The sequence below is a fragment of the Triturus cristatus genome, chromosome 10 (assembly GCF_964204655.1).
Source record: "Triturus cristatus chromosome 10, aTriCri1.1, whole genome shotgun sequence".
Lineage (NCBI taxonomy): Eukaryota > Metazoa > Chordata > Amphibia > Caudata > Salamandridae > Triturus > Triturus cristatus.
The window spans coordinates 845,502,817-845,529,321 of record NC_140593.1 but is presented as its reverse complement, the minus strand read 5'-3'; the positions used below and the strand labels follow the sequence as shown (position 1 = coordinate 845,529,321).

The window sequence follows — 26,505 nt, the reverse complement described above, 5'->3', positions numbered from 1 at the left end:
GGGATACCCAGGGTGGCTGAATTCCCAGAATGGCCATTGTTGGGCAAATCACCTCCTTTCCTCCTGCCTCAATCTAGAATTGGCTGCAAATCACAAGATAGAGTTCAATGTCCGTGTGTACTGCCTACTCCCAGCTACCTCTCTGTCTTCCTTATGTAAATAAAAATTCGCAAGGGGGGACCAATGACAATCTGCTCCTCCCACATAACCAGGAAGCCCTGTTGAACATGTCTGCCTGTGTTGTTGCAGGGACAGTGCCTTCTCCGCCCAAAAGGTGGCAGGAGAGCCTCACAACAAAGATGGGATCAACTGCTTAATGAGAAACCAGCACAGCAGTTAGTGTGATGGAGTGCAAATTTAACGGAAGGTGTGCCTGAGGTGTCCCTTCCAGGAATACATGGAATTGTGATTGAGGGCCCTGCCTGATCGTTGGTGGATTTCTCGTCATATGTTACAGGTCCGTGCAAAGATTGTGGTGTGTGGGGAATGCACTGCAAAAAACGGGACGATTTAAGGGTGTAAAAGAGACCTGTCAGAAGTGGGATTTGAACCCACGCCTCCATGAGGAGACCAGAAGTCTCAGTTGCACTGAAGATCAAGCTCTCTTGAGTCTGGCGCCTTAGACCACTCGGCCATCCTGACAGCCCTGGCTATGTACAGGTCTGACTCTTCTGTCTGCACTTGCCAATGTTTGCACTTACAGCGTTCGCAGCAATGTCACAGGTGTAAAGGCCCCACAATACAACATGGCATGATAAAAAAAAAAGCTAGGCACAAGAGCGACCACTGATGGATGCGGATTACTTTGTTTCGTCTTGGAAAAGTAAAGGAAGTTTCCCACGGCTCGCTGGGTTCATGGACCGCCTCTTCTTAAGCTTGCATTGAGATAATAAGGTTTTAGAGGGTGCACATAAAAGCAGCTCATGCACAGTGTTTCTGCCCGGTCTCGAACCGGGGACGTTTCGCGTGTTAGGCGAACGTGATGACCACTACACTACAGAAACTAACTTGCTGTGTTTTACTGTTAGAGCAAGGTTCCTCTCAAGGATTCTCTCTACTTCTATTCTGCTGTATCAGCAGCCACTCAGAAAGCGAGGAGCAAGTGTGAAAACTGCAGAGATATCAGCCAACATGCTTGCAATTAGACGTATTAAAAATTTACTTATGCAGGCATCGACAGACAAATATCTGATGCCTAAATGCCAGCAAGTACAGCTTGGGAAAGCATCACCTGGGACACACACAGACTAAGCATGAAGGCAGAAAAAGCATGGATATCCGTTTTTCTTCTGAGGTTCAAAATAATTTGTGCAACAATGCGCCGAGTGTAATGAGAAATAGTCAGGCATTGTCAGTTTTGAGTAGGATTCGTATGTTTACCTCTAAAAAAGGGCTCGTATGGGATTTGAACCCGGGACCTCTTGCACCCTAAGCGAGAATCATACCCCTAGACCAACGAGCCGAGGCACAGAAGAGTCACCTTTTGCACCGGCTCCGGGGGTTATTGGCAGCGAGTTGGTGAATGATTCACCCAAAGCAAGCAACTGCACATGCTGCTCTCTTCTGCAATATGGTTGCTGTCTTTTCCATGGCCGTCATCGAACAAGAAATGAAAATACCTCCATCCTTCAGACATTTTGTTTGCTCTAGGTGTATGCTCTCGGTGAGGACAATAAAACAATTTCTGCTCTCATGCCTTGCTTTCATCAAGTAGGCCCACCCTTCAGTACAAAAGGACGTGCAAACGAATGGCGCAAACTATCGTCACTTCTCTTTTTGAGCTGTCACTGATGCCCCTGGAGCACAGTACGTCACGCTGGTGAGGGATAGACAGCTTCCATTATCTCAGCTTTCCTATAAGTTGAGAGAGTAAATGCAAACAATAAGCTGCTGTTTCTGCCCGGTCTCGAACCAGGGACCTTTCGCGTGTAAAGCGAACGAGATAACCACTACACCACAGAAACAGATACTCTTGCAGCAATCTTCTTGGCATGTAGTGGGCTGGAAAGCACAGACCAAGGGCCAATGTCCATGAAGCTCAACGTTGGACCCTCCTTACCCGATCTCTTTCTTTGGAAGAAAGGAACGAGGACCACTTTTATTCCAAAAGGCGATTTTTAAACCATACCTGAAATCACGCTAGAAAAACACTTTGAATTTAATGTTCCTACACTGATGGTCCACCCCAGAAAAGCAGTTGCAAAGAAGTCCGGCACTGAAATTCTATACGCCAAAAGTGGGAAACAGCGTGCAGGGAAAGGAACTTTCTCACCATACACGGCGTCTTATAGCATTGAAAAGAAGAAATGGTCCTATATAATAAGCAGCCTAAAAATAATTCCACAACATGGGCTCGTCCGGGATTTGAACCCGGGACCTCTCGCACCCGAAGCGAGAATCATACCCCTAGACCAACGAGCCTGATTCCCCTGTCAGCAATTTGAACAATTTCTGATGCGTCTTTCAGAAACAAAGCAGTGCTATTTGGCTGCTCTCTCTCTATGTGAGCCACACAAAGTCATGTTTTCTCTCAAGGTGTTGTTTTTTTCACTCTTGCAAGGAAGGGATCAGCCGATATCCTAGCTGCCAGTGAGCAGAAAAAAGGCACTGATGAGAACTGCAGGCACTTTCTGGCACTTGTACTTCTCTGCAAGTCCTGGACCCTTGCCCCATAAACTTCCACCCCAGAAGCAAGGGAGGGCCTGCCAATTCTTGCTTCTAAGAAAGAAGCGTTTGATTCTTGGATTCAAACATGCTCACTCAGCACTCAATGAGGCTCGATCAGGCGAGATTTATATGAGTGGCTCGCAGGACTGAAACACTCACCTGGGAGACCCAGGGTGGCTGAATTCCCAGAATGGCCATTGTTGGGCAAGTCACCTCCTTTCCTCCTGCCTCAATCTAGAATTGGCTGAAATCACAAGATAGAGTTCAATGTCCGTGTGTACTGCCTACTCCCAGCTACCTCTCTGTCTTCCTTATGTAAATTAAAATTCGCAAGGGGGGACCAATGACAATCTGCTCCTCCCACATAACCAGGAAGCCCTGTTGAACATGTCTGCCTGTGTTGTTGCAGGGACAGTGCCTTCTCCGCCCAAAAGGTGGCAGGAGAGCCTCACAACAAAGATGGGATCAACTGCTTAATGAGAAACCAGCACAGCAGTTAGTGTGATGGAGTGCAAATTTAACGGAGGGTGTGCCTGAGGTGTCCCTTCCAGGAATACATGGAATTGTGATTGAGGGCCCAGCCTGATCGTTGGTGGATTTCTCGTCATATGTTACAGGTCCGTGCAAAGATTGTGGTGTGTGGGGAATGCACTGCAAAAAACAGGACGATTTAAGGGTGTAAAAGAGACCTGTCAGAAGTGGGATTTGAACCCACGCCTCCATGAGGAGACCAGAAGTCTCAGTTGCACTGAAGATCAAGCTCTCTTGAGTCTGGCGCCTTAGACCACTCGGCCATCCTGACAGCACTGGCTATGTACAGGTCTGACTCTTCTGTCTGCACTTGCCAATGTTTGCACTTACAGCGTTCGCAGCAATGTCACAGGTGTAAAGGCCCCACAATACAACATGGCATGATGAAAAAAAAAGCTAGGCACAAGAGCGACCACTGATGGATGCGGATTACTTTGTTTCGTCTTGGAAAAGTAAAGGAAGTTTCCCACGGCTCGCTGGGTTCATGGACCGCCTCTTCTTAAGCTTGCATTGAGATAATAAGGTTTTACAGGGTGCACATAAAAGCAGCTCATGCACAGTGTTTCTGCCCGGTCTCGAACCGGGGACCTTTCGCATGTTAGGCGAACGTGATGACCACTACACTACAGAAACTAACTTGCTGTGTTTTACTGTTAGAGCAAGGTTCCTCTCAAGGATTCTCTCTACTTCTATTCTGCTGTATCAGCAGCCACTCAGAAAGCGAGGAGCAAGTGTGAAAACTGCAGAGATATCAGCCAACATGCTTGCAATTAGACGTATTAAAAATTTACTTATGCAGGCATCGACAGACAAATATCTGATGCCTAAATGCCAGCAAGTACAGCTTGGGAAAGCATCACCTGGGACACACACAGACTAAGCATGAAGGCAGAAAAAGCATGGATATCCGTTTTTCTTCTGAGGTTCAAAATAATTTGTGCAACAATGCGCCGAGTGTAATGAGAAATAGTCAGGCATTGTCAGTTTTGAGTAGGATTCGTATGTTTACCTCTAATAAAGGGCTCATCCGGGATTTGAACCCGGGACCTCTCGCACCCTAAGCGAGAATCATACCCCTAGACCAACGAGCCGAGGCAAACAAGAGTCACCTTTTGCACCGGCTCCGGGGGTTATTGGCAGCGAGTTGGTGAATGATTCACCCAAAGCAAGCAACTGCACATGCTACTCTCTTCTGCAATATGGTTGCTGTCTTTTCCAAGGCCGTCATCGAACAAGAAATGAAAATACCTCCATCCTTCAGACATTTTGTTTGCTCTAGGTGTATGCTCTCGGTGAGGACAATAAAACAATTTCTGCTCTCATGCCTTGCTTTCATCAAGTAGGCCCACCCTTCAGTTCAAAAGGACGTGCAAACGAATGGCGCAAACTATCGTCACTTCTCTTTTTGAGCTGTCACTGATGCCCCTGGAGCACAGTACGTCACGCTGGTGAGGGATAGACAGCTTCCATTATCTCAGCTTTCCTATAAGTTGAGAGAGTAAATGCAAACAATAAGATGCTGTTTCTGCCCGGTCTCGAACCAGGGACCTTTCGCGTGTAAAGCGAACGTGATAACCACTACACCACAGAAACAGATACTCTTGCAGCAATCTTCTTGGCATGTAGTGGGCTGGAAAGCACAGACCAAGGGCCAATGTCCATGAAGCTCAACGTTGGACCCTCCTTACCCGATCTCTTTCTTTGGAAGAAAGGAACGAGGACCACTTTTATTCCAAAAGGCGATTTTAAAACCATACCTGAAATCACGCTAGAAAAACACTTTGAATTTAATGTTCCTACACTGATGGTCCACCCCAGAAAAGCAGTTGCAAAGAAGTCCGGCACTGAAATTCTATACGCCAAAAGTGGGAAACAGCGTGCAGGGAAAGGAACTTTCTCACCATACACGGCGTCTTATAGCATTGAAAAGAAGAAATGGTCCTATATAATAAGCAGCCTAAAAATAATTCCACAACATGGGCTCGTCCGGGATTTGAACCCGGGACCTCTCGCACCCGAAGCGAGAATCATACCCCTAGACCAACAAGCCTGATTCCCCTGTCAGCAATTTGAACAATTTCTGATGCGTCTTTCAGAAACAAAGCAGTGCTATTTGGCTGCTCTCTCTCTATGTGAGCCACACAAAGTCATGTTTTCTCTCAAGGTGTTGTTTTTTTCACTCTTGCAAGGAAGGGATCAGCCGATATCCTAGCTGCCAGTGAGCAGAAAAAAGGCACTGATGAGAACTGCAGGCACTTTCTGGCACTTGTACTTCTCTGCAAGTCCTGGACCCTTGCCCCATAAACTTCCACCCCAGAAGCAAGGGAGGGCCTGCCAATTCTTGCTTCTAAGAAAGAAGCGTTTGATTCTTGGATTCAAACATGCTCACTCAGCACTCAATGAGGCTCGATCAGGCGAGATTTATATGAGTGGCTCGCAGGACTGAAACACTCACCTGGGAGACCCAGGGTGGCTGAATTCCCAGAATGGCCATTGTTGGGCAAGTCACCTCCTTTCCTCCTGCCTCAATCTAGAATTGGCTGCAAATCACAAGATAGAGTTCAATGTCCGTGTGTACTGCCTACTCCCAGCTACCTCTCTGTCTTCCTTATGTAAATTAAAATTCGCAAGGGGGGACCAATGACAATCTGCTCCTCCCACATAACCAGGAAGCCCTGTTGAACATGTCTGCCTGTGTTGTTGCAGGGACAGTGCCTTCTCCGCCCAAAAGGTGGCAGGAGAGCCTCACAACAAAGATGGGATCAACTGCTTAATGAGAAACCAGCACAGCAGTTAGTGTGATGGAGTGCAAATTTAACGGAAGGTGTGCCTGAGGTGTCCCTTCCAGGAATACATGGAATTGTGATTGAGGGCCATGCCGGATCGTTGGTGGATTTCTCGTCATATGTTACAGGTCCGTGCAAAGATTGTGGTGTGTGGGGAATGCACTGCAAAAAACAGGACGATTTAAGGGTGTAAAAGAGACCTGTCAGAAGTGGGATTTGAACCCACGCCTCCATGAGGAGACCAGAAGTCTCAGTTGCACTGAAGACCAAGCTCTCTTGAGTCTGGCGCCTTAGACCACTCGGCCATCCTGACAGCCCTGGCTATGTACAGGTCTGACTCTTCTGTCTGCACTTGCCAATGTTTGCACTTACAGCGTTCGCAGCAATGTCACAGGTGTAAAGGCCCCACAATACAACATGGCATGATAAAAAAAAAAGCTAGGCACAAGAGCGACCACTGATGGATGCGGATTACTTTGTTTCGTCTTGGAAAAGTAAAGGAAGTTTCCCACGGCTCGCTGGGTTCATGGACCGCCTCTTCTTAAGCTTGCATTGAGATAATAAGGTTTTAGAGGGTGCACATAAAAGCAGCTCATGCACAGTGTTTCTGCCCGGTCTCGAACCGGGGACCTTTCGCGTGTTAGGCGAACGTGATGACCACTACACTACAGAAACTAACTTGCTGTGTTTTACTGTTAGAGCAAGGTTCCTCTCAAGGATTCTCTCTACTTCTATTCTGCTGTATCAGCAGCCACTCAGAAAGCGAGGAGCAAGTGTGAAAACTGCAGAGATATCAGCCAACATGCTTGCAATTAGACGTATTAAAAATTTACTTATGCAGGCATCGACAGACAAATATCTGATGCCTAAATGCCAGCAAGTACAGCTTGGGAAAGCATCACCTGGGACACACACAGACTAAGCATGAAGGCAGAAAAAGCATGGATATCCGTTTTTCTTCTGAGGTTCAAAATAATTTGTGCAACAATGCGCCGAGTGTAATGAGAAATAGTCAGGCATTGTCAGTTTTGAGTAGGATTCGTATGTTTACCTCTAAAAAAGGGATCGTCTGGGATTTGAACCCGGGACCTCTCGCACCCTAAGCGAGAATCATAGCCCTAGACCAACGAGCCGAGGCACAGAAGAGTCACCTTTTGCACCGGCTCCGGGGGTTATTGGCAGCGAGTTGGTGAATGATTCACCCAAAGCAAGCAACTGCACATGCTGCTCTCTTCTGCAATATGGTTGCTGTCTTTTCCATGGCCGTCATCGAACAAGAAATGAAAATACCTCCATCCTTCAGACATTTTGTTTGCTCTAGGTGTATGCTCTCGGTGAGGACAATAAAACAATTTCTGCTCTCATGCCTTGCTTTCATCAAGTAGGCCCACCCTTCAGTACAAAAGGACGTGCAAACGAATGGCGCAAACTATCGTCACTTCTCTTTTTGAGCTGTCACTGATGCCCCTGGAGCACAGTACATCACGCTGGTGAGGGATAGACAGCTTCCATTATCTCAGCTTTCCTATAAGTTGAGAGAGTAAATGCAAACAATAAGCTGCTGTTTCTGCCCGGTCTCGAACCAGGGACCTTTCGCGTGTAAAGCGAACGAGATAACCACTACACCACAGAAACAGATACTCTTGCAGCAATCTTCTTGGCATGTAGTGGGCTGGAAAGCACAGACCAAGGGCCAATGTCCATGAAGCTCAACGTTGGACCCTCCTTACCCGATCTCTTTCTTTGGAAGAAAGGAACGAGGACCACTTTTATTCCAAAAGGCGATTTTAAAACCATACCTGAAATCACGCTAGAAAAACACTTTGAATTTAATGTTCCTACACTGATGGTCCACCCCAGAAAAGCAGTTGCAAAGAAGTCCGGCACTGAAATTCTATACGCCAAAAGTGGGAAACAGCGTGCAGGGAAAGGAACTTTCTCACCATACACGGCGTCTTATAGCATTGAAAAGAAGAAATGGTCCTATATAATAAGCAGCCTAAAAATAATTCCACAACATGGGCTCGTCCGGGATTTGAACCCGGGACCTCTCGCACCCGAAGCGAGAATCATACCCCTAGACCAACGAGCCTGATTCCCCTGTCAGCAATTTGAACAATTTCTGATGCGTCTTTCAGAAACAAAGCAGTGCTATTTGGCTGCTCTCTCTCTATGTGAGCCACACAAAGTCATGTTTTCTCTCAAGGTGTTGTTTTTTTCACTCTTGCAAGGAAGGGATCAGCCGATATCCTAGCTGCCAGTGAGCAGAAAAAAGGCACTGATGAGAACTGCAGGCACTTTCTGGCACTTGTACTTCTCTGCAAGTCCTGGACCCTTGCCCCATAAACTTCCACCCCAGAAGCAAGGGAGGGCCTGCCAATTCTTGCTTCTAAGAAAGAAGCGTTTGATTCTTGGATTCAAACATGCTCACTCAGCACTCAATGAGGCTCGATCAGGCGAGATTTATATGAGTGGCTCGCAGGACTGAAACACTCACCTGGGAGACCCAGGGTGGCTGAATTCCCAGAATGGCCATTGTTGGGCAAGTCACCTCCTTTCCTCCTGCCTCAATCTAGAATTGGCTGCAAATCACAAGATAGAGTTCAATGTCCGTGTGTACTGCCTACTCCCAGCTACCTCTCTGTCTTCCTTATGTAAATTAAAATTCGCAAGGGGGGACCAATGACAATCTGCTCCTCCCACATAACCAGGAAGCCCTGTTGAACATGTCTGCCTGTGTTGTTGCAGGGACAGTGCCTTCTCCGCCCAAAAGGTGGCAGGAGAGCCTCACAACAAAGATGGGATCAACTGCTTAATGAGAAACCAGCACAGCAGTTAGTGTGATGGAGTGCAAATTTAACGGAGGGTGTGCCTGAGGTGTCCCTTCCAGGAATACATGGAATTGTGATTGAGGGCCCAGCCTGATCGTTGGTGGATTTCTCGTCATATGTTACAGGTCTGTGCAAAGATTGTGGTGTGTGGGGAATGCACTGCAAAAAACAGGACGATTTAAGGGTGTAAAAGAGACCTGTCAGAAGTGGGATTTGAACCCACGCCTCCATGAGGAGACCAGAAGTCTCAGTTGCACTGAAGATCAAGCTCTCTTGAGTCTGGCGCCTTAGACCACTCGGCCATCCTGACAGCACTGGCTATGTACAGGTCTGACTCTTCTGTCTGCACTTGCCAATGTTTGCACTTACAGCGTTCGCAGCAATGTCACAGGTGTAAAGGCCCCACAATACAACATGGCATGATGAAAAAAAAAGCTAGGCACAAGAGCGACCACTGATGGATGCGGATTACTTTGTTTCGTCTTGGAAAAGTAAAGGAAGTTTCCCACGGCTCGCTGGGTTCATGGACCGCCTCTTCTTAAGCTTGCATTGAGATAATAAGGTTTTACAGGGTGCACATAAAAGCAGCTCATGCACAGTGTTTCTGCCCGGTCTCGAACCGGGGACCTTTCGCGTGTTAGGCGAACGTGATGACCACTACACTACAGAAAGTAACTTGCTGTGTTTTACTGTTAGAGCAAGGTTCCTCTCAAGGATTCTCTCTACTTCTATTCTGCTGTATCAGCAGCCACTCAGAAAGCGAGGAGCAAGTGTGAAAACTGCAGAGATATCAGCCAACATGCTTGCAATTAGACGTATTAAAAATTTACTTATGCAGGCATCGACAGACAAATATCTGATGCCTAAATGCCAGCAAGTACAGCTTGGGAAAGCATCACCTGGGACACACACAGACTAAGCATGAAGGCAGAAAAAGCATGGATATCCGTTTTTCTTCTGAGGTTCAAAATAATTTGTGCAACAATGCGCCGAGTGTAATGAGAAATAGTCAGGCATTGTCAGTTTTGAGTAGGATTCGTATGTTTACCTCTAATAAAGGGCTCATCCGGGATTTGAACCCGGGACCTCTCGCACCCTAAGCGAGAATCATACCCCTAGACCAACGAGCCGAGGCACACAAGAGTCACCTTTTGCACCGGCTCCGGGGGTTATTGGCAGCGAGTTGGTGAATGATTCACCCAAAGCAAGCAACTGCACATGCTACTCTCTTCTGCAATATGGTTGCTGTCTTTTCCAAGGCCGTCATCGAACAAGAAATGAAAATACCTCCATCCTTCAGACATTTTGTTTGCTCTAGGTGTATGCTCTCGGTGAGGACAATAAAACAATTTCTGCTCTCATGCCTTGCTTTCATCAAGTAGGCCCACCCTTCAGTTCAAAAGGACGTGCAAACGAATGGCGCAAACTATCGTCACTTCTCTTTTTGAGCTGTCACTGATGCCCCTGGAGCACAGTACGTCACGCTGGTGAGGGATAGACAGCTTCCATTATCTCAGCTTTCCTATAAGTTGAGAGAGTAAATGCAAACAATAAGATGCTGTTTCTGCCCGGTCTCGAACCAGGGACCTTTCGCGTGTAAAGCGAACGTGATAACCACTACACCACAGAAACAGATACTCTTGCAGCAATCTTCTTGGCATGTAGTGGGCTGGAAAGCACAGACCAAGGGCCAATGTCCATGAAGCTCAACGTTGGACCCTCCTTACCCGATCTCTTTCTTTGGAAGAAAGGAACGAGGACCACTTTTATTCCAAAAGGCGATTTTAAAACCATACCTGAAATCACGCTAGAAAAACACTTTGAATTTAATGTTCCTACACTGATGGTCCACCCCAGAAAAGCAGTTGCAAAGAAGTCCGGCACTGAAATTCTATACGCCAAAAGTGGGAAACAGCGTGCAGGGAAAGGAACTTTCTCACCATACACGGCGTCTTATAGCATTGAAAAGAAGAAATGGTCCTATATAATAAGCAGCCTAAAAATAATTCCACAACATGGGCTCGTCCGGGATTTGAACCCGGGACCTCTCGCACCCGAAGCGAGAATCATACCCCTAGACCAACAAGCCTGATTCCCCTGTCAGCAATTTGAACAATTTCTGATGCGTCTTTCAGAAACAAAGCAGTGCTATTTGGCTGCTCTCTCTCTATGTGAGCCACACAAAGTCATGTTTTCTCTCAAGGTGTTGTTTTTTTCACTCTTGCAAGGAAGGGATCAGCCGATATCCTAGCTGCCATTGAGCAGAAAAAAGGCACTGATGAGAACTGCAGGCACTTTCTGGCACTTGTACTTCTCTGCAAGTCCTGGACCCTTGCCCCATAAACTTCCACCCCAGAAGCAAGGGAGGGCCTGCCAATTCTTGCTTCTAAGAAAGAAGCGTTTGATTCTTGGATTCAAACATGCTCACTCAGCACTCAATGAGGCTCGATCAGGCGAGATTTATATGAGTGGCTCGCAGGACTGAAACACTCACCTGGGAGACCCAGGGTGGCTGAATTCCCAGAATGGCCATTGTTGGGCAAGTCACCTCCTTTCCTCCTGCCTCAATCTAGAATTGGCTGCAAATCACAAGATAGAGTTCAATGTCCGTGTGTACTGCCTACTCCCAGCTACCTCTCTGTCTTCCTTATGTAAATTAAAATTCGCAAGGGGGGACCAATGACAATCTGCTCCTCCCACATAACCAGGAAGCCCTGTTGAACATGTCTGCCTGTGTTGTTGCAGGGACAGTGCCTTCTCCGCCCAAAAGGTGGCAGGAGAGCCTCACAACAAAGATGGGATCAACTGCTTAATGAGAAACCAGCACAGCAGTTAGTGTGATGGAGTGCAAATTTAACGGAAGGTGTGCCTGAGGTGTCCCTTCCAGGAATACATGGAATTGTGATTGAGGGCCCTGCCTGATCGTTGGTGGATTTCTCGTCATATGTTACAGGTCCGTGCAAAGATTGTGGTGTGTGGGGAATGCACTGCAAAAAACAGGACGATTTAAGGGTGTAAAAGAGACCTGTCAGAAGTGGGATTTGAACCCACGCCTCCATGAGGAGACCAGAAGTCTCAGTTGCACTGAAGATCAAGCTCTCTTGAGTCTGGCGCCTTAGACCACTCGGCCATCCTGACAGCCCTGGCTATGTACAGGTCTGACTCTTCTGTCTGCACTTGCCAATGTTTGCACTTACAGCGTTCGCAGCAATGTCACAGGTGTAAAGGCCCCACAATACAACATGGCATGATAAAAAAAAAAGCTAGGCACAGGAGCGACCACTGATGGATGCGGATTACTTTGTTTCGTCTTGGAAAAGTAAAGGAAGTTTCCCACGGCTCGCTGGGTTCATGGACCGCCTCTTCTTAAGCTTGCATTGAGATAATAAGGTTTTAGAGGGTGCACATAAAAGCAGCTCATGCACAGTGTTTCTGCCCGGTCTCGAACCGGGGACCTATCGCGTGTTAGGCGAACGTGATGACCACTACACTACAGAAACTAACTTGCTGTGTTTTACTGTTAGAGCAAGGTTCCTCTCAAGGATTCTCTCTACTTCTATTCTGCTGTATCAGCAGCCACTCAGAAAGCGAGGAGCAAGTGTGAAAACTGCAGAGATATCAGCCAACATGCTTGCAATTAGACGTATTAAAAATTTACTTATGCAGGCATCGACAGACAAATATCTGATGCCTAAATGCCAGCAAGTACAGCTTGGGAAAGCATCACCTGGGACACACACAGACTAAGCATGAAGGCAGAAAAAGCATGGATATCCGTTTTTCTTCTGAGGTTCAAAATAATTTGTGCAACAATGCGCCGAGTGTAATGAGAAATAGTCAGGCATTGTCAGTTTTGAGTAGGATTCGTATGTTTACCTCTAAAAAAGGGCTCGTCTGGGATTTGAACCCGGGACCTCTCGCACCCTAAGCGAGAATCATACCCCTAGACCAACGAGCCGAGGCACAGAAGAGTCACCTTTTGCACCGGCTCCGGGGGTTATTGGCAGCGAGTTGGTGAATGATTCACCCAAAGCAAGCAACTGCACATGCTGCTCTCTTCTGCAATATGGTTGCTGTCTTTTCCATGGCCGTCATCGAACAAGAAATGAAAATACCTCCATCCTTCAGACATTTTGTTTGCTCTAGGTGTATGCTCTCGGTGAGGACAATAAAACAATTTCTGCTCTCATGCCTTGCTTTCATCAAGTAGGCCCACCCTTCAGTACAAAAGGACGTGCAAACGAATGGCGCAAACTATCGTCACTTCTCTTTTTGAGCTGTCACTGATGCCCCTGGAGCACAGTACATCACGCTGGTGAGGGATAGACAGCTTCCATTATCTCAGCTTTCCTATAAGTTGAGAGAGTAAATGCAAACAATAAGCTGCTGTTTCTGCCCGGTCTCGAACCAGGGACCTTTCGCGTGTAAAGCGAACGAGATAACCACTACACCACAGAAACAGATACTCTTGCAGCAATCTTCTTGGCATGTAGTGGGCTGGAAAGCACAGACCATGGGCCAATGTCCATGAAGCTCAACGTTGGACCCTCCTTACCCGATCTCTTTCTTTGGAAGAAAGGAACGAGGACCACTTTTATTCCAAAAGGCGATTTTAAAACCATACCTGAAATCACGCTAGAAAAACACTTTGAATTTAATGTTCCTACACTGATGGTCCACCCCAGAAAAGCAGTTGCAAAGAAGTCCGGCACTGAAATTCTATACGCCAAAAGTGGGAAACAGCGTGCAGGGAAAGGAACTTTCTCACCATACACGGCGTCTTATAGCATTGAAAAGAAGAAATGGTCCTATATAATAAGCAGCCTAAAAATAATTCCACAACATGGGCTCGTCCGGGATTTGAACCCGGGACCTCTCGCACCCGAAGCGAGAATCATACCCCTAGACCAACGAGCCTGATTCCCCTGTCAGCAATTTGAACAATTTCTGATGCGTCTTTCAGAAACAAAGCAGTGCTATTTGGCTGCTCTCTCTCTATGTGAGCCACACAAAGTCATGTTTTCTCTCAAGGTGTTGTTTTTTTCACTCTTGCAAGGAAGGGATCAGCCGATATCCTAGCTGCCAGTGAGCAGAAAAAAGGCACTGATGAGAACTGCAGGCACTTTCTGGCACTTGTACTTCTCTGCAAGTCCTGGACCCTTGCCCCATAAACTTCCACCCCAGAAGCAAGGGAGGGCCTGCCAATTCTTGCTTCTAAGAAAGAAGCGTTTGATTCTTGGATTCAAACATGCTCACTCAGCACTCAATGAGGCTCGATCAGGCGAGATTTATATGAGTGGCTCGCAGGACTGAAACACTCACCTGGGAGACCCAGGGTGGCTGAATTCCCAGAATGGCCATTGTTGGGCAAGTCACCTCCTTTCCTCCTGCCTCAATCTAGAATTGGCTGCAAATCACAAGATAGAGTTCAATGTCCGTGTGTACTGCCTACTCCCAGCTACCTCTCTGTCTTCCTTATGTAAATTAAAATTCGCAAGGGGGGACCAATGACAATCTGCTCCTCCCACATAACCAGGAAGCCCTGTTGAACATGTCTGCCTGTGTTGTTGCAGGGACAGTGCCTTCTCCGCCCAAAAGGTGGCAGGAGAGCCTCACAACAAAGATGGGATCAACTGCTTAATGAGAAACCAGCACAGCAGTTAGTGTGATGGAGTGCAAATTTAACGGAAGGTGTGCCTGAGGTGTCCCTTCCAGGAATACATGGAATTGTGATTGAGGGCCCTGCCTGATCGTTGGTGGATTTCTCGTCATATGTTACAGGTCCGTGCAAAGATTGTGGTGTGTGGGGAATGCACTGCAAAAAACAGGACGATTTAAGGGTGTAAAAGAGACCTGTCAGAAGTGGGATTTGAACCCACGCCTCCATGAGGAGACCAGAAGTCTCAGTTGCACTGAAGATCAAGCTCTCTTGAGTCTGGCGCCTTAGACCACTCGGCCATCCTGACAGCCCTGGCTATGTACAGGTCTGACTCTTCTGTCTGCACTTGCCAATGTTTGCACTTACATCGTTCGCAGCAATGTCACAGGTGTAAAGGCCCCACAATACAACATGGCATGATAAAAAAAAAAGCTAGGCACAAGAGCGACCACTGATGGATGCGGATTACTTTGTTTCGTCTTGGAAAAGTAAAGGAAGTTTCCCACGGCTCGCTGGGTTCATGGACCGCCTCTTCTTAAGCTTGCATTGAGATAATAAGGTTTTAGAGGGTGCACATAAAAGCAGCTCATGCACAGTGTTTCTGCCCGGTCTCGAACCGGGGACCTTTCGCGTGTTAGGCGAACGTGATGACCACTACACTACAGAAACTAACTTGCTGTGTTTTACTGTTAGAGCAAGGTTCCTCTCAAGGATTCTCTCTACTTCTATTCTGCTGTATCAGCAGCCACTCAGAAAGCGAGGAGCAAGTGTGAAAACTGCAGAGATATCAGCCAACATGCTTGCAATTAGACGTATTAAAAATTTACTTATGCAGGCATCGACAGACAAATATCTGATGCCTAAATGCCAGCAAGTACAGCTTGGGAAAGCATCACCTGGGACACACACAGACTAAGCATGAAGGCAGAAAAAGCATGGATATCCGTTTTTCTTCTGAGGTTCAAAATAATTTGTGCAACAATGCGCCGAGTGTAATGAGAAATAGTCAGGCATTGTCAGTTTTGAGTAGGATTCGTATGTTTACCTCTAAAAAAAAGCTCGTCTGGGATTTGAACCCGGGACCTCTCGCACCCTAAGCGAGAATCATACCCCTAGACCAACAAGCCGAGGCACAGAAGAGTCACCTTTTGCACCGGCTCCGGGGGTTATTGGCAGCGAGTTGGTGAATGATTCACCCAAAGCAAGCAACTGCACATGCTGCTCTCTTCTGCAATATGGTTGCTGTCTTTTCCATGGCCGTCATCGAACAAGAAATGAAAATACCTCCATCCTTCAGACATTTTGTTTGCTCTAGGTGTATGCTCTCGGTGAGGACAATAAAACAATTTCTGCTCTCATGCCTTGCTTTCATCAAGTAGGCCCACCCTTCAGTACAAAAGGACGTGCAAACGAATGGCGCAAACTATCGTCACTTCTCTTTTTGAGCTGTCACTGATGCCCCTGGAGCACAGTACGTCACGCTGGTGAGGGATAGACAGCTTCCATTATCTCAGCTTTCCTATAAGTTGAGAGAGTAAATGCAAACAATAAGCTGCTGTTTCTGCCCGGTCTCGAACCAGGGACCTTTCGCGTGTAAAGCAAACGAGATAACCACTACACCACAGAAACAGATACTCTTGCAGCAATCTTCTTGGCATGTAGTGGGCTGGAAAGCACAGACCAAGGGCCAATGTCCATGAAGCTCAACGTTGGACCCTCCTTACCCGATCTCTTTCTTTGGAAGAAAGGAACGAGGACCACTTTTATTCCAAAAGGCGATTTTAAAACCATACCTGAAATCACGCTAGAAAAACACTTTGAATTTAATGTTCCTACACTGATGGTCCACCCCAGAAAAGCAGTTGCAAAGAAGTCCGGCACTGAAATTCTATACGCCAAAAGTGGGAAACAGCGTGCAGGGAAAGGAACTTTCTCACCATACACGGCGCTTATAGCATTGAAAAGAAGAAATGGTCCTATATAATAAGCAGCCTAAAAATAATTCCACAACATGGGCTCGTCCGGGATTTGAACCCGGGACCTCTCGCACCCGAAGCGAGAATCATACCCCTAGACCAACGAGCCTGATTCCCCTGTCAGCAATTTGAACAATTTCTGATGCGTCTTTCAGAAACAAAGCAGTGCTATTTGGCTGCTCTCTCTCTATGTGAGCCACACAAAGTCATGTTTTCTCTCAAGGTGTTGTTTTTTTCACTCTTGCAAGGAAGGGATCAGCCGATATCCTAGCTGCCAGTGAGCAGAAAAAAGGCACTGATGAGAACTGCAGGCACTTTCTGGCACTTGTACTTCTCTGCAAGTCCTGGACCCTTGCCCCATAAACTTCCACCCCAGAAGCAAGGGAGGGCCTGCCAATACTTGCTTCTAAGAAAGAAGCGTTTGATTCTTGGATTCAAACATGCTCACTCAGCGCTCAATAGGCTCGATCAGGCGAGATTTATGAGTGGCTCGCAGGACTGAAACACTCACCTGGGAGACCCAGGGTGGCTGAATTCCCAGAATGGCCATTGTTGGGCAAGTCACCTCCTTTCCTCCTGCCTCAATCTAGAATTGGCTGCAAATCACAAGATAGAGTTCAATGTCCGTGTGTACTGCCTACTCCCAGCTACCTCTCTGTCTTCCTTATGTAAATTAAAATTCGCAAGGGGGACCAATGACAATCTGCTCCTCCCACATAACCAGGAAGCCCTGTTGAACATGTCTGCCTGTGTTGTTGCAGGGACAGTGCCTTCTCCGCCCAAAAGGTGGCAGGAGAGCCTCACAACAAAGATGGGATCAACTGCTTAATGAGAAACCAGCACAGCAGTTAGTGTGATGGAGTGCAAATTTAACGGAAGGTGTGCCTGAGGTGTCCCTTCCAGGAATACATGGAATTGTGATTGAGGGCCCAGCCTGATCGTTGGTGGATTTCTCGTCATATGTTACAGGTCCGTGCAAAGATTGTGGTGTGTGGGGAATGCACTGCAAAAAACAGGACGATTTAAGGGTGTAAAAGAGACCTGTCAGAAGTGGGATTTGAACCCACACCTCCATGAGGAGACCAGAAGTCTCAGTTGCACTGAAAATCAAGCTCTCTTGAGTCTGGCGCCTTAGACCACTCGGCCATCCTGACAGCCCTGGCTATGTACAGGTCTGACTCTTCTGTCTGCACTTGCCAATGTTTGCACTTACAGCGTTCGCAGCAATGTCACAGGTGTAAAGGCCCCACAATACAACATGGCATGATAAAAAAAAAAGCTAGGCACAAGAGCGACCACTGATGGATGCGGATTACTTTGTTTCGTCTTGGAAAAGTAAAGGAAGTTTCCCACGGCTCGCTGGGTTCATGGACCGCCTCTTCTTAAGCTTGCATTGAGATAATAAGGTTTTAGAGGGTGCACATAAAAGCAGCTCATGCACAGTGTTTCTGCCCGGTCTCGAACCGGGGACCTTTTGCGTGTTAGGCGAACGTGATGACCACTACACTACAGAAACTAACTTGCTGTGTTTTACTGTTAGAGCAAGGTTTCTCTCAAGGATTCTCTCTACTTCTATTCTGCTGTATCAGCAGCCACTCAGAAAGCGAGGAGCAAGTGTGAAAACTGCAGAGATATCAGCCAACATGCTTGCAATTAGACGTATTAAAAATTTACTTATGCAGGCATCGACAGACAAATATCTGATGCCTAAATGCCAGCAAGTACAGCTTGGGAAAGCATCACCTGGGACACACACAGACTAAGCATGAAGGCAGAAAAAGCATGGATATCCGTTTTTCTTCTGAGGTTCAAAATAATTTGTGCAACAATGCGCCGAGTGTAATGAGAAATAGTCAGGCATTGTCAGTTTTGAGTAGGATTCGTATGTTTACCTCTAAAAAAGGGCTCGTCCGGGACTTGAACCCGGGACCTCTCGCACCCTAAGCGAGAATCATACCCCTAGACCAACGAGCCGAGGCACACAAGAGTCACCTTTTGCACCGGCTCCGGGGGTTATTGGCAGCGAGTTGGTGAATGATTCACCCAAAGCAAGCAACTGCACATGCTGCTCTCTTCTGCAATATGGTTGCTGTCTTTTCCATGGCCGTCATCGAACAAGAAATGAAAATACCTCCATCCTTCAGACATTTTGTTTGCTCTAGGTGTATGCTCTCGGTGAGGACAATAAAACAATTTCTGCTCTCATGCCTTGCTTTCATCAAGTACGCCCACCCTTCAGTACAAAAGGACGTGCAAACGAATGGCGCAAACTATCGTCACTTCTCTTTTTGAGCTGTCACTGATGCCCCTGGAGCACAGTACGTCACGCTGGTGAGGGATAGACAGCTTCCATTATCTCAGCTTTCCCATAAGTTGAGAGAGTAAATGCAAACAATAAGCTGCTGTTTCTGCCCGGTCTCGAACCAGGGACCTTTCGCGTGTAAAGCGAACGTGATAACCACTACACCACAGAAACAGATACTCTTGCAGCAATCTTCTTGGCATGTAGTGGGCTGGAAAGCACAGACCAAGGGCCAATGTCCATGAAGCTCAACGTTGGACCCTCCTTACCCGATCTCTTTCTTTGGAAGAAAGGAACGAGGACCACTTTTATTCCAAAAGGCGATTTTAAAACCATACCTGAAATCACACTAGAAAAACACTTTGAATTTAATGTTCCTACACTGATGGTCCACCCCAGAAAAGCAGTTGCAAAGAAGTCCGGCACTGAAATTCTATACCCCAAAAGTGGGAAACAGCATGCAGGGAAAGGAACTTTCTCACCATACACGGCGTCTTATAGCATTGAAAAGAAGAAATGGTCCTATATAATAAGCAGCCTAAAAATAATTCCACAACATGGGCTCGTCCGGGATTTGAACCCGGGACCTCTCGCACCCGAAGCGAGAATCATACCCCTAGACCAACGAGCCTGGTTCCCCTGTTGGCAATTTGAACAATTTCTGATGCGTCTTTCAGAAACAAAGCAGTGCTATTTGGCTGCTCTCTCTCTATGTGAGCCACACAAAGTCATGTTTTCTCTCAAGGTGTTGTTTTTTTCACTCTTGCAAGGAAGGGATCAGCCGATATCCTAGCTGCCAGTGAGCAGAAAAAAGGCACTGATGAGAACTGCAGGCACTTTCTGGCACTTGTACTTCTCTGCAAGTCCTGGACCCTTGCCCCATTAATTTCCACCCCAGAAGCAAGGGAGGGCCTGCCAATTCTTGCTCCTAAGAAAGAGGCGTTTGATTCTTGGATTCAAACATGCTCACTCAGCGCTCGATGTCTCGATCAGGCGAGATTTATATGAGTGGCTCGCAGGACTGAAACACTCACCTGGGAGACCCAGGGTGGCTGAATTCCCAGAATGGCCATTGTTGGGCAAGTCACCTCCTTTCCTCCTGCCTCAATCTAGAATTGGCTGCAAATCACAAGATAGAGTTCAATGTCCGTGTGTACTGCCTACTCCCAGCTACCTCTCTGTCTTCCTTATGTAAATTAAAATTCGCAAGGGGGACCAATGACAATCTGCTCCTCCCACATAACCAGGAAGCCCTGTTGAACATGTCTGCCTGTGTTGTTGCAGGGACAGTGCCTTCTCCGCCCAAAAGGTGGCAGGAGAGCCTCACAACAAAGATGGGATCAACTGCTTAATGAGAAACCAGCACAGCAGTTAGTGTGATGGAGTGCAAATTTAACGGAAGGTGTGCCTGAGGTGTCCCTTCCAGGAATACATGGAATTGTGATTGAGGGCCCAGCCTGATCGTTGGTGGATTTCTCGTCATATGTTACAGGTCCGTGCAAAGATTGTGGTGTGTGGGGAATGCACTGCAAAAAACAGGACGATTTAAGGGTGTAAAAGAGACCTGTCAGAAGTGGGATTTGAACCCACACCTCCATGAGGAGACCAGAAGTCTCAGTTGCACTGAAAATCAAGCTCTCTTGAGTCTGGCGCCTTAGACCACTCGGCCATCCTGACAGCCCTGGCTATGTACAGGTCTGACTCTTCTGTCTGCACTTGCCAATGTTTGCACTTACAGCGTTCGCAGCAATGTCACAGGTGTAAAGGCCCCACAATACAACATGGCATGATAAAAAAAAAAGCTAGGCACAAGAGCGACCACTGATGGATGCGGATTACTTTGTTTCGTCTTGGAAAAGTAAAGGAAGTTTCCCACGGCTCGCTGGGTTCATGGACCGCCTCTTCTTAAGCTTGCATTGAGATAATAAGGTTTTAGAGGGTGCACATAAAAGCAGCTCATGCACAGTGTTTCTGCCCGGTCTCGAACCAGGGACCTTTTGCGTGTTAGGCGAACGTGATGACCACTACACTACAGAAACTAACTTGCTGTGTTTTACTGTTAGAGCAAGGTTCCTCTCAAGGATTCTCTCTACTTCTATTCTGCTGTATCAGCAGCCACTCAGAAAGCGAGGAGCAAGTGTGAAAACTGCAGAGATATCAGCCAACATGCTTGCAATTAGACGTATTAAAAATTTACTTATGCAGGCATCGACAGACAAATATCTGATGCCTAAATGCCAGCAAGTACAGCTTGGGAAAGCATCACCTGGGACACACACAGACTAAGCATGAAGGCAGAAAAAGCATGGATATCCGTTTTTCTTCTGAGGTTCAAAATAATTTGTGCAACAATGCGCCGAGTGTAATGAGAAATAGTCAGGCATTGTCAGTTTTGAGTAGGATTCGTATGTTTACCTCTAAAAAAGGGCTCGTCCGGGACTTGAACCCGGGACCTCTCGCACCCTAAGCGAGAATCATACCCCTAGACCAACGAGCCGAGGCACACAAGAGTCACCTTTTGCACCGGCTCCGGGGGTTATTGGCAGCGAGTTGGTGAATGATTCACCCAAAGCAAGCAACTGCACATGCTGCTCTCTTCTGCAATATGGTTGCTGTCTTTTCCATGGCCGTCATCGAACAAGAAATGAAAATACCTCCATCCTTCAGACATTTTGTTTGCTCTAGGTGTATGCTCTCGGTGAGGACAATAAAACAATTTCTGCTCTCATGCCTTGCTTTCATCAAGTAGGCCCACCCTTCAGTACAAAAGGACGTGCAAACGAATGGCGCAAACTATCGTCACTTCTCTTTTTGAGCTGTCACTGATGCCCCTGGAGCACAGTACATCACGCTGGTGAGGGATAGACAGCTTCCATTATCTCAGCTTTCCTATAAGTTGAGAGAGTAAATGCAAACAATAAGCTGCTGTTTCTGCCCGGTCTCGAACCAGGGACCTTTCGCGTGTAAAGCGAACGAGATAACCACTACACCACAGAAACAGATACTCTTGCAGCAATCTTCTTGGCATGTAGTGGGCTGGAAAGCACAGACCATGGGCCAATGTCCATGAAGCTCAACGTTGGACCCTCCTTACCCGATCTCTTTCTTTGGAAGAAAGGAACGAGGACCACTTTTATTCCAAAAGGCGATTTTAAAACCATACCTGAAATCACGCTAGAAAAACACTTTGAATTTAATGTTCCTACACTGATGGTCCACCCCAGAAAAGCAGTTGCAAAGAAGTCCGGCACTGAAATTCTATACGCCAAAAGTGGGAAACAGCGTGCAGGGAAAGGAACTTTCTCACCATACACGGCGTCTTATAGCATTGAAAAGAAGAAATGGTCCTATATAATAAGCAGCCTAAAAATAATTCCACAACATGGGCTCGTCCGGGATTTGAACCCGGGACCTCTCGCACCCGAAGCGAGAATCATACCCCTAGACCAACGAGCCTGATTCCCCTGTCAGCAATTTGAACAATTTCTGATGCGTCTTTCAGAAACAAAGCAGTGCTATTTGGCTGCTCTCTCTCTATGTGAGCCACACAAAGTCATGTTTTCTCTCAAGGTGTTGTTTTTTTCACTCTTGCAAGGAAGGGATCAGCCGATATCCTAGCTGCCAGTGAGCAGAAAAAAGGCACTGATGAGAACTGCAGGCACTTTCTGGCACTTGTACTTCTCTGCAAGTCCTGGACCCTTGCCCCATAAACTTCCACCCCAGAAGCAAGGGAGGGCCTGCCAATTCTTGCTTCTAAGAAAGAAGCGTTTGATTCTTGGATTCAAACATGCTCACTCAGCACTCAATGAGGCTCGATCAGGCGAGATTTATATGAGTGGCTCGCAGGACTGAAACACTCACCTGGGAGACCCAGGGTGGCTGAATTCCCAGAATGGCCATTGTTGGGCAAGTCACCTCCTTTCCTCCTGCCTCAATCTAGAATTGGCTGCAAATCACAAGATAGAGTTCAATGTCCGTGTGTACTGCCTACTCCCAGCTACCTCTCTGTCTTCCTTATGTAAATTAAAATTCGCAAGGGGGGACCAATGACAATCTGCTCCTCCCACATAACCAGGAAGCCCTGTTGAACATGTCTGCCTGTGTTGTTGCAGGGACAGTGCCTTCTCCGCCCAAAAGGTGGCAGGAGAGCCTCACAACAAAGATGGGATCAACTGCTTAATGAGAAACCAGCACAGCAGTTAGTGTGATGGAGTGCAAATTTAACGGAAGGTGTGCCTGAGGTGTCCCTTCCAGGAATACATGGAATTGTGATTGAGGGCCCTGCCTGATCGTTGGTGGATTTCTCGTCATATGTTACAGGTCCGTGCAAAGATTGTGGTGTGTGGGGAATGCACTGCAAAAAACAGGACGATTTAAGGGTGTAAAAGAGACCTGTCAGAAGTGGGATTTGAACCCACGCCTCCATGAGGAGACCAGAAGTCTCAGTTGCACTGAAGATCAAGCTCTCTTGAGTCTGGCGCCTTAGACCACTCGGCCATCCTGACAGCCCTGGCTATGTACAGGTCTGACTCTTCTGTCTGCACTTGCCAATGTTTGCACTTACATCGTTCGCAGCAATGTCACAGGTGTAAAGGCCCCACAATACAACATGGCATGATAAAAAAAAAAGCTAGGCACAAGAGCGACCACTGATGGATGCGGATTACTTTGTTTCGTCTTGGAAAAGTAAAGGAAGTTTCCCACGGCTCGCTGGGTTCATGGACCGCCTCTTCTTAAGCTTGCATTGAGATAATAAGGTTTTAGAGGGTGCACATAAAAGCAGCTCATGCACAGTGTTTCTGCCCGGTCTCGAACCGGGGACCTTTCGCGTGTTAGGCGAACGTGATGACCACTACACTACAGAAACTAACTTGCTGTGTTTTACTGTTAGAGCAAGGTTCCTCTCAAGGATTCTCTCTACTTCTATTCTGCTGTATCAGCAGCCACTCAGAAAGCGAGGAGCAAGTGTGAAAACTGCAGAGATATCAGCCAACATGCTTGCAATTAGACGTATTAAAAATTTACTTATGCAGGCATCGACAGACAAATATCTGATGCCTAAATGCCAGCAAGTACAGCTTGGGAAAGCATCACCTGGGACACACACAGACTAAGCATGAAGGCAGAAAAAGCATGGATATCCGTTTTTCTTCTGAGGTTCAAAATAATTTGTGCAACAATGCGCCGAGTGTAATGAGAAATAGTCAGGCATTGTCAGTTTTGAGTAGGATTCGTATGTTTACCTCTAAAAAAGGGCTCGTCTGGGATTTGAACCCGGGACCTCTCGCACCCTAAGCGAGAATCATACCCCTAGACCAACAAGCCGAGGCACAGAAGAGTCACCTTTTGCACCGGCTCCGGGGGTTATTGGCAGCGAGTTGGTGAATGATTCACCCAAAGCAAGCAACTGCACATGCTGCTCTCTTCTGCAATATGGTTGCTGTCTTTTCCATGGCCGTCATCGAACAAGAAATGAAAATACCTCCATCCTTCAGACATTTTGTTTGCTCTAGGTGTATGCTCTCGGTGAGGACAATAAAACAATTTCTGCTCTCATGCCTTGCTTTCATCAAGTAGGCCCACCCTTCAGTACAAAAGGACGTGCAAACGAATGGCGCAAACTATCGTCACTTCTCTTTTTGAGCTGTCACTGATGCCCCTGGAGCACAGTACGTCACGCTGGTGAGGGATAGACAGCTTCCATTATCTCAGCTTTCCTATAAGTTGAGAGAGTAAATGCAAACAATAAGCTGCTGTTTCTGCCCGGTCTCGAACCAGGGACCTTTCGCGTGTAAAGCAAACGAGATAACCACTACACCACAGAAACAGATACTCTTGCAGCAATCTTCTTGGCATGTAGTGGGCTGGAAAGCACAGACCAAGGGCCAATGTCCATGAAGCTCAACGTTGGACCCTCCTTACCCGATCTCTTTCTTTGGAAGAAAGGAACGAGGACCACTTTTATTCCAAAAGGCGATTTTAAAACCATACCTGAAATCACGCTAGAAAAACACTTTGAATTTAATGTTCCTACACTGATGGTCCACCCCAGAAAAGCAGTTGCAAAGAAGTCCGGCACTGAAATTCTATACGCCAAAAGTGGGAAACAGCGTGCAGGGAAAGGAACTTTCTCACCATACACGGCGCTTATAGCATTGAAAAGAAGAAATGGTCCTATATAATAAGCAGCCTAAAAATAATTCCACAACATGGGCTCGTCCGGGATTTGAACCCGGGACCTCTCGCACCCGAAGCGAGAATCATACCCCTAGACCAACGAGCCTGATTCCCCTGTCAGCAATTTGAACAATTTCTGATGCGTCTTTCAGAAACAAAGCAGTGCTATTTGGCTGCTCTCTCTCTATGTGAGCCACACAAAGTCATGTTTTCTCTCAAGGTGTTGTTTTTTTCACTCTTGCAAGGAAGGGATCAGCCGATATCCTAGCTGCCAGTGAGCAGAAAAAAGGCACTGATGAGAACTGCAGGCACTTTCTGGCACTTGTACTTCTCTGCAAGTCCTGGACCCTTGCCCCATAAACTTCCACCCCAGAAGCAAGGGAGGGCCTGCCAATACTTGCTTCTAAGAAAGAAGCGTTTGATTCTTGGATTCAAACATGCTCACTCAGCGCTCAATAGGCTCGATCAGGCGAGATTTATGAGTGGCTCGCAGGACTGAAACACTCACCTGGGAGACCCAGGGTGGCTGAATTCCCAGAATGGCCATTGTTGGGCAAGTCACCTCCTTTCCTCCTGCCTCAATCTAGAATTGGCTGCAAATCACAAGATAGAGTTCAATGTCCGTGTGTACTGCCTACTCCCAGCTACCTCTCTGTCTTCCTTATGTAAATTAAAATTCGCAAGGGGGACCAATGACAATCTGCTCCTCCCACATAACCAGGAAGCCCTGTTGAACATGTCTGCCTGTGTTGTTGCAGGGACAGTGCCTTCTCCGCCCAAAAGGTGGCAGGAGAGCCTCACAACAAAGATGGGATCAACTGCTTAATGAGAAACCAGCACAGCAGTTAGTGTGATGGAGTGCAAATTTAACGGAAGGTGTGCCTGAGGTGTCCCTTCCAGGAATACATGGAATTGTGATTGAGGGCCCAGCCTGATCGTTGGTGGATTTCTCGTCATATGTTACAGGTCCGTGCAAAGATTGTGGTGTGTGGGGAATGCACTGCAAAAAACAGGACGATTTAAGGGTGTAAAAGAGACCTGTCAGAAGTGGGATTTGAACCCACACCTCCATGAGGAGACCAGAAGTCTCAGTTGCACTGAAAATCAAGCTCTCTTGAGTCTGGCACCTTAGACCACTCGGCCATCCTGACAGCCCTGGCTATGTACAGGTCTGACTCTTCTGTCTGCACTTGCCAATGTTTGCACTTACAGCGTTCGCAGCAATGTCACAGGTGTAAAGGCCCCACAATACAACATGGCATGATAAAAAAAAAAGCTAGGCACAAGAGCGACCACTGATGGATGCGGATTACTTTGTTTCGTCTTGGAAAAGTAAAGGAAGTTTCCCACGGCTCGCTGGGTTCATGGACCGCCTCTTCTTAAGCTTGCATTGAGATAATAAGGTTTTAGAGGGTGCACATAAAAGCAGCTCATGCACAGTGTTTCTGCCCGGTCTCGAACCGGGGACCTTTTGCGTGTTAGGCGAACGTGATGACCACTACACTACAGAAACTAACTTGCTGTGTTTTACTGTTAGAGCAAGGTTTCTCTCAAGGATTCTCTCTACTTCTATTCT

At 47.1% G+C, this 26,505-nt stretch overlaps 28 non-coding genes across 28 annotated transcripts; all 28 read right to left on the bottom strand.

Annotated features, from left to right (window-relative positions):
- Positions 1 to 530: 530 nt before the first annotated feature.
- On the bottom strand, positions 531 to 642 carry TRNAL-CAA (transfer RNA leucine (anticodon CAA)). The gene is made up of 2 exons: positions 605 to 642; positions 531 to 576 (listed from the first exon to the last, which is right to left on the bottom strand). It is a non-coding gene; the product is annotated as a tRNA-Leu (tRNA).
- Positions 643 to 931: 289 nt separating this feature from the next.
- Positions 932 to 1,004, bottom strand: TRNAV-AAC (transfer RNA valine (anticodon AAC)). Its single transcript has one exon. It is a non-coding gene; the product is annotated as a tRNA-Val (tRNA).
- A 1,345-nt stretch (positions 1,005 to 2,349) lies between these two features.
- TRNAP-CGG (transfer RNA proline (anticodon CGG)) lies at positions 2,350 to 2,421 on the bottom strand. The gene has a single exon. It is a non-coding gene; the product is annotated as a tRNA-Pro (tRNA).
- A 936-nt stretch (positions 2,422 to 3,357) lies between these two features.
- Positions 3,358 to 3,469, bottom strand: TRNAL-CAA (transfer RNA leucine (anticodon CAA)). Its single transcript has 2 exons — positions 3,432 to 3,469; positions 3,358 to 3,403 (listed from the first exon to the last, which is right to left on the bottom strand). It is a non-coding gene; the product is annotated as a tRNA-Leu (tRNA).
- Positions 3,470 to 3,758: 289 nt separating this feature from the next.
- Positions 3,759 to 3,831, bottom strand: TRNAV-AAC (transfer RNA valine (anticodon AAC)). Its single transcript has one exon. It is a non-coding gene; the product is annotated as a tRNA-Val (tRNA).
- Positions 3,832 to 4,217: 386 nt separating this feature from the next.
- On the bottom strand, positions 4,218 to 4,289 carry TRNAP-AGG (transfer RNA proline (anticodon AGG)). Its single transcript has one exon. It is a non-coding gene; the product is annotated as a tRNA-Pro (tRNA).
- A 429-nt stretch (positions 4,290 to 4,718) lies between these two features.
- TRNAV-UAC (transfer RNA valine (anticodon UAC)) lies at positions 4,719 to 4,791 on the bottom strand. The gene has a single exon. It is a non-coding gene; the product is annotated as a tRNA-Val (tRNA).
- Positions 4,792 to 5,176: 385 nt separating this feature from the next.
- On the bottom strand, positions 5,177 to 5,248 carry TRNAP-CGG (transfer RNA proline (anticodon CGG)). Its single transcript has one exon. It is a non-coding gene; the product is annotated as a tRNA-Pro (tRNA).
- A 937-nt stretch (positions 5,249 to 6,185) lies between these two features.
- On the bottom strand, positions 6,186 to 6,297 carry TRNAL-CAA (transfer RNA leucine (anticodon CAA)). The gene is made up of 2 exons: positions 6,260 to 6,297; positions 6,186 to 6,231 (listed from the first exon to the last, which is right to left on the bottom strand). It is a non-coding gene; the product is annotated as a tRNA-Leu (tRNA).
- Positions 6,298 to 6,586: 289 nt separating this feature from the next.
- On the bottom strand, positions 6,587 to 6,659 carry TRNAV-AAC (transfer RNA valine (anticodon AAC)). Its single transcript has one exon. It is a non-coding gene; the product is annotated as a tRNA-Val (tRNA).
- Positions 6,660 to 8,004: 1,345 nt separating this feature from the next.
- Positions 8,005 to 8,076, bottom strand: TRNAP-CGG (transfer RNA proline (anticodon CGG)). The gene has a single exon. It is a non-coding gene; the product is annotated as a tRNA-Pro (tRNA).
- A 937-nt stretch (positions 8,077 to 9,013) lies between these two features.
- On the bottom strand, positions 9,014 to 9,125 carry TRNAL-CAA (transfer RNA leucine (anticodon CAA)). Its single transcript has 2 exons — positions 9,088 to 9,125; positions 9,014 to 9,059 (listed from the first exon to the last, which is right to left on the bottom strand). It is a non-coding gene; the product is annotated as a tRNA-Leu (tRNA).
- Positions 9,126 to 9,873: 748 nt separating this feature from the next.
- TRNAP-AGG (transfer RNA proline (anticodon AGG)) lies at positions 9,874 to 9,945 on the bottom strand. Its single transcript has one exon. It is a non-coding gene; the product is annotated as a tRNA-Pro (tRNA).
- A 429-nt stretch (positions 9,946 to 10,374) lies between these two features.
- Positions 10,375 to 10,447, bottom strand: TRNAV-UAC (transfer RNA valine (anticodon UAC)). The gene has a single exon. It is a non-coding gene; the product is annotated as a tRNA-Val (tRNA).
- A 385-nt stretch (positions 10,448 to 10,832) lies between these two features.
- Positions 10,833 to 10,904, bottom strand: TRNAP-CGG (transfer RNA proline (anticodon CGG)). The gene has a single exon. It is a non-coding gene; the product is annotated as a tRNA-Pro (tRNA).
- Positions 10,905 to 11,841: 937 nt separating this feature from the next.
- TRNAL-CAA (transfer RNA leucine (anticodon CAA)) lies at positions 11,842 to 11,953 on the bottom strand. Its single transcript has 2 exons — positions 11,916 to 11,953; positions 11,842 to 11,887 (listed from the first exon to the last, which is right to left on the bottom strand). It is a non-coding gene; the product is annotated as a tRNA-Leu (tRNA).
- A 1,707-nt stretch (positions 11,954 to 13,660) lies between these two features.
- TRNAP-CGG (transfer RNA proline (anticodon CGG)) lies at positions 13,661 to 13,732 on the bottom strand. The gene has a single exon. It is a non-coding gene; the product is annotated as a tRNA-Pro (tRNA).
- Positions 13,733 to 14,669: 937 nt separating this feature from the next.
- Positions 14,670 to 14,781, bottom strand: TRNAL-CAA (transfer RNA leucine (anticodon CAA)). The gene is made up of 2 exons: positions 14,744 to 14,781; positions 14,670 to 14,715 (listed from the first exon to the last, which is right to left on the bottom strand). It is a non-coding gene; the product is annotated as a tRNA-Leu (tRNA).
- A 289-nt stretch (positions 14,782 to 15,070) lies between these two features.
- Positions 15,071 to 15,143, bottom strand: TRNAV-AAC (transfer RNA valine (anticodon AAC)). The gene has a single exon. It is a non-coding gene; the product is annotated as a tRNA-Val (tRNA).
- Positions 15,144 to 16,487: 1,344 nt separating this feature from the next.
- Positions 16,488 to 16,559, bottom strand: TRNAP-CGG (transfer RNA proline (anticodon CGG)). Its single transcript has one exon. It is a non-coding gene; the product is annotated as a tRNA-Pro (tRNA).
- Positions 16,560 to 18,352: 1,793 nt separating this feature from the next.
- On the bottom strand, positions 18,353 to 18,424 carry TRNAP-AGG (transfer RNA proline (anticodon AGG)). Its single transcript has one exon. It is a non-coding gene; the product is annotated as a tRNA-Pro (tRNA).
- Positions 18,425 to 18,853: 429 nt separating this feature from the next.
- On the bottom strand, positions 18,854 to 18,926 carry TRNAV-UAC (transfer RNA valine (anticodon UAC)). Its single transcript has one exon. It is a non-coding gene; the product is annotated as a tRNA-Val (tRNA).
- Positions 18,927 to 19,311: 385 nt separating this feature from the next.
- On the bottom strand, positions 19,312 to 19,383 carry TRNAP-CGG (transfer RNA proline (anticodon CGG)). Its single transcript has one exon. It is a non-coding gene; the product is annotated as a tRNA-Pro (tRNA).
- Positions 19,384 to 21,177: 1,794 nt separating this feature from the next.
- Positions 21,178 to 21,249, bottom strand: TRNAP-AGG (transfer RNA proline (anticodon AGG)). Its single transcript has one exon. It is a non-coding gene; the product is annotated as a tRNA-Pro (tRNA).
- Positions 21,250 to 22,136: 887 nt separating this feature from the next.
- Positions 22,137 to 22,208, bottom strand: TRNAP-CGG (transfer RNA proline (anticodon CGG)). Its single transcript has one exon. It is a non-coding gene; the product is annotated as a tRNA-Pro (tRNA).
- A 937-nt stretch (positions 22,209 to 23,145) lies between these two features.
- TRNAL-CAA (transfer RNA leucine (anticodon CAA)) lies at positions 23,146 to 23,257 on the bottom strand. The gene is made up of 2 exons: positions 23,220 to 23,257; positions 23,146 to 23,191 (listed from the first exon to the last, which is right to left on the bottom strand). It is a non-coding gene; the product is annotated as a tRNA-Leu (tRNA).
- Positions 23,258 to 23,546: 289 nt separating this feature from the next.
- On the bottom strand, positions 23,547 to 23,619 carry TRNAV-AAC (transfer RNA valine (anticodon AAC)). Its single transcript has one exon. It is a non-coding gene; the product is annotated as a tRNA-Val (tRNA).
- A 1,344-nt stretch (positions 23,620 to 24,963) lies between these two features.
- On the bottom strand, positions 24,964 to 25,035 carry TRNAP-CGG (transfer RNA proline (anticodon CGG)). Its single transcript has one exon. It is a non-coding gene; the product is annotated as a tRNA-Pro (tRNA).
- Between the last annotated feature and the right edge of the window lie 1,470 nt (positions 25,036 to 26,505).